Genomic DNA, 5,336 nt, shown 5'->3' with positions numbered 1-5,336 from the left:
ACCAAGAGCCAAAATGTATCTCTTGTTATGTGGGATGCTTTCCTACTCTCTCTTCAGTCCCCTTCACCAGCCAGCAAAAACAGATGCTCACTATCATTTCCTAATTAAAGCCCTGAGGCAGGAAAACAGTTACTGTGTACTATAAACCACCCAGAAAAGCATTTAAAGACATATTTAAACTTCAGCATGCATTCAAGAACCCTTATTAACATGGATGATTCCTTGAACTGGAGTGTTGAGCTGCAAAGCCCTCAATGTCTCCTCAGCACATTTAAAAGGAGCTAAGAAGAGATGATTACTGCCAGAGGTGACAGGACTCTTGTTAAAACCACACTGCACAGAGAGGGGCTGTTGATGTGCCCCAGCTTGCAAAAAGACAAAATAACTCTGCCTACTTCATGAGCATCAAGGGCTGTCTTATTGCTAGAAGGAATTTCCTCCACCTGTTTTGTCTGAAGCCTGAATTGATGCTGTAATCCTGCAGAATGCACTGAGATCTGCTGCTGAACTGGTAGACACTTAAAATACTTCTTACGGAAAAATAAAACCTGAGCTGACTGCTCTGTGTATCTGAAAGTAGGTCACTAATTATTCTAAAAATATTTATTTTCAGGTCAGGTCTGTATTACTCTCTGCTTCACGATAAATGCAAGTTCATATTCAAAGGCAATGCTTACATTCATCACATGAGCTAAGCCTGTCTGCAGCAATTAACAGTAATTCAGATGCTGCCCATTATTACTCCAAATAGCATTTTTTTTCTTTATCATTAGCTAGCTAGGTCAGTGAACATAAGGACAATGCATATTCCCAGGAAAATTCCCAGGAAAGGAAAGATTAGTTCCAAAACACTTAAAACACCCTAAATCACTGTCAGCTGCATTACAGATCCCCAGATGTAAGGAAAGAAAGAAAAGTCATAATGTATGAACACACACACAAATTAGGTAATTGCATTTTCCCTCTCTCTCCCTCTCTCTCAGCCCTTCAGAGAGATCACAGAGAATAATTATAACTATTTTTTAAATTCTGTCAAACGAACCCAGTTTTCCTTCCAAGAGTCAACTCTGTGCTGCTGCTTTAACATTAATCTAAAGGATTACTTGGATGAGTGAGAATTGTCTCAAGGTGTCAGGGCAGTCGTGCTCTGAATGGGAAGTTGAGTTCTGAGTAGAAGAGGTTGTACTCCAGATTCTGTGACTGACTGCCAGGTGATGTGATGGTTTGATTTCCATGTAGATTAAAGACAATCATATCTTTGGAAAAATAGGGGAAAATATCCCAGGAGTTTGGCATGTTCTCATCCCAGAGTTCCAAAAGGGATAGAAGACTGAAGGTATCCTCAGGACCCTGATTTTCCACTGCCAGCTCTGGGGTGTGAGGTGTGAGCAGTTTAAGAGTCTGAGGCACCTTGTGCCAGCTGCTGCTACAGGCAGTGTGGGAGATATCGCTTTTGCTTGTTGTTCTACTTTGGACTGTTCTTTTTTTTCTCCCTTGATTGCAGAAAAAAGAACCCAAATGAGCCATAGGTTTGTGCAGAGGGGAAGAGCAAGAAATTTGATTACATTTCCTCCTGTATGAAGCACTTAATTCTTCAGAATGATATGCAGCTCTGTCACTTCTTCAAGGGGCAGAGGTTTGGGGGTTGCTTTTTGGTCAGGACACTCTGTAGGACTAAAATGCAACTTTTAGTCCTCTCCTCACATCCGTTGTGACTCTGCAGCCCTTCTTCCCCAACATGCAGCTGCTGCATCCTGTTCTACTTTACATCCTGTACTCAACAGAAGCAAAGGTCAGCCAGGATAAACTCCACTGTCTGTGCTTTCACCCTTTTATGGGATTATGGGATTTTCCAGGAATTCCAGGGAGCATTCTATCCTAGAAGAACAGAAGACTGTCCTCATGTTAAAATCAGACAGCGTGATATTAAAAGCACCTTGTAGGAACATGGAAAATAAACTGCCTCAATATAATTTGATCTATTTTTCCAATAACTTTGCTAATGAATATTTTATTTTCTCTAGTGCTGGACTTAATTTGCTTGGAAGACAATTGTCATTACATTAAGGAACAAACAGTTCACTAGATCTGAGGAGTGCAATAATTGATTTTTCAACTTGGTGGGTGAATTAAGAAATCGTTATTTTTATGTTCCACGCCATATCCAGAAAAAACTAGTGTGGGCTCTAAAATCCCTCACATGGAAAGACCAGTTTTGATGTTTTCTGATTCTCCAGGTAATTTTTTCTGTAGTAAATGTGGATCAATATCTCCCTGCTGTGGTCAATATTGCTTTTCCAATTCAGACTGAGGTGTTTGTCACTCCCAGCTTGGGGCAATGGGAAGGTTGGCTGGGCAGGTTGTTCTCCCAGAGAGCAAAGCTACTCCTGGTGTCCTTGAAACCATCATTTCTGTTATATCATCTGTCTGGGCATCCTACACGGCCACTGAATAAGGCATGGTTTAATTAATCTGGGCTAAGGCATGTCCAGAGCTCTATGCTTGATCCCTAGACATGTAAAACTGTCAGATTTTAACACCATTCACTTCTTTTGATTTGATGATTGAATGACCTCCTGATAAAAAAAAAAAAAAAAAAAAAAAGGAAGTTCTAATCTTTCTAAGCCTCCAGTTCCCTGTATATGAAAGCAGAACATTCCATGCAGCTTTGCAAGGATCTTTGATATCTTCAGATGAAGAGCAATGAGCATTATTATGACTCTACCACCAGCATAAAATTTCTGCTGTACCTTCTCTAGCCCTTGAGCCGTGTAAAGGCAATGACATTTGATTCATCTGATGTAACTATGTAAGAATGATCATATAGATGTAATTAAAAACATGGTTTTTATCAATTATACAGTAGCATGTCATCTGTACTCTACTAATTAGAAAGGGGAAGAAAAAAGTTACTGGCCAAAAATTAATTATGACAACATTGTCATAACTAGTTCTACAGTGTTTAGAACCTAGTTATAAGAATTAAATATTTATGTCACTGTGGTTTTTGTTATGCATACTAATGTGATTGCCTGAGTGAAATCACTGCAAGGTGCTACAATTCTCCCTAAGTTCAGAATTTGGATGCTCCCATGAACTGATAGTGCTGACAATGTTGTACCTAAATACGTTTTCAGATAAGAATCTTCTGTCCACATGCAAACTTGCACCTTATTTCAAGCTGCTGATGCGTCGTATTGATCTCAGCAGATAAGATGACTCTCTATTCACCTGAAGTGTGGTGTGAAAAGGCAAAGGCACTCAAATTGTTGCAAATCTAAGTTATGGATCATGGGCCAAACCCATACCCTTTCCTCAGAGCTGGAGTTAGACAGTGCTCATCCTTTTCCATACCTGAGTTGAAGCCAATGAGACAAGTTTAAGTGTCCCAGTTTGGCTGTAGCAGCTCACTCCTGGACCCCACAGGCCATCACACAGCAGCACTTGGTAATGAACTCAGCAAAAAAGCAAATACACACAGATATAAATGCTCTCTTGTGAAACAAATTTCACTTAAACACTGAGCAGTTTAAGCTGCCAAAAAGGCATTTGAACACAGAAGTTGAAAAGGAAGGATAGTTTAAGAAATTATTTTAGGCTCAAGAAAACACAGAAACATATGGTTAGTGCTAAATATTTGTACACATGACACAGCAAATAGAGATGTCTCATGGGTTTTGAATTAGATATTCAGAGAGAAAGAGAAGAAAAAAAATTACTATGTTGGGTCCATTCGTAGCTTAGAAACAGATTTTTTAAAGACATGTTTGTCTTAAAACATAGCTATTGGAATCACAGGTGGAAATGGCCAATTTCAGATACAGGAAAATCCAAATTTGTCCTTCCTCAGCCCCACATTGTAGTGTTACAAGACTAGGTGTCTGAGCTACAAGGTTAGGAATATAAAGAACATGTGATATAATTCTCCATTAATGATATCACAAAGGTTCAAATCAACAGGCCAGTGGAAGCAACAATCCTAGTTCAGTATCGAACCAAAAAGATCAGGTTTGTGTGTGGATGTACACAAGCACATGTGTGCATGGGAAATCCTTTCTCTTTAATTCTCAACAGTCATGAGGTGCCTAGCAATAGGAACAGGGAGAAAAATGCACCACATCAGCATCATAGAATAAGTCATGTTCATGTTTTACTCACTGCTCTTTAGCTCCTTCACACAGCTACAGTTATACATGGAATGATGTAAAAGTTGCTGTGGGTTGACAGATGCCTTATTAGCAGAAGTAATTTATAATATTAGCAGTCATTCCCTTACTGCCATCAAATGGGATTTTCCTGGTGAAAAGGTTGGAAGAAAAAGGATTGCTTCTTCCAATTACCTTTAAATTGTGTCAATATATGTTTACTCACACATTACAAACAATTGGTACAATAATAGCACAGAATTAATAAAGCACAGAATGGGCAATGTGATAAAGCAAAAACTGAGACTGGTGAAAAATGGAACATCAAAGAAATGGAAGTGAAATTAATATTTTGACCATATTTAATTAATCCTGAGAAGCAGGGTATCAATGAAGACTTCAAGAGGAAGTGGAGGTATATTGTATCTCATGCACATGCTTGGTTTGAGAAGCAGAATTTTTTTTTTTTTTTTTTTTTTTTTTTTTTGTCACATAAAGGTCTGTAAAACAGCCTGTCTTCACTTCTCTGGAGCTCACTGAGATTCATGTCACAAATTTATTTATTTATTTATTTACTTATTTATTTATTGGAGAGTGTGTGGGAACTGAGGACAGCCAGGTCTGCCTGCTGCTGCAGAAGGGCAATGCCCTGCTGGGAGCATCACACCATGGCAGCTGCCACCAGCCATTTGTCCCCAGATCCCCATTTCACTGACTGGGACAGTGAGGATGGTTATGACATTGCCCAAAGTTCCCTTCATCCCCATCTACTTGCTGAGCCATCCTCTTGTATTTCCAGCTCAAGCAAGTTCTGGTATTACATTGTAGAAAGAGAAGTTAATTATCTCTTGGGGGTTAATTGTGCTTTTTCTTCCCCCATCCCCCTTTTTTTAAAAAAAAAAAAATATTAAGAGACTAATGCTGCAATCAGCTAAGATTTTATAATTAAGCAGATGCCCATCAACATTTTTAAAGCAGAGCTTCTATTTGAAAAACATTGAATATTCTCCCTGCTATCCCACTTCAACAGATGTTCTGCCTAATCTACATTCACTTTACTCCCTGTCTTACCTTTGACCTTTCTTTTGAAGGTATTCAGAGAAGAGAATGTCAGTATTTATCTACCTGCTGTGCTTCCATCTGCATTTGCAGTGCACGAATAACCACGAATTATATTTTCTTTGTGAAAAT

This window comes from Sylvia atricapilla, chromosome 18 (assembly GCF_009819655.1).
Source record: "Sylvia atricapilla isolate bSylAtr1 chromosome 18, bSylAtr1.pri, whole genome shotgun sequence".
Taxonomy (NCBI): domain Eukaryota; kingdom Metazoa; phylum Chordata; class Aves; order Passeriformes; family Sylviidae; genus Sylvia; species Sylvia atricapilla.
Note: the sequence above shows the minus strand (reverse complement) of the source record.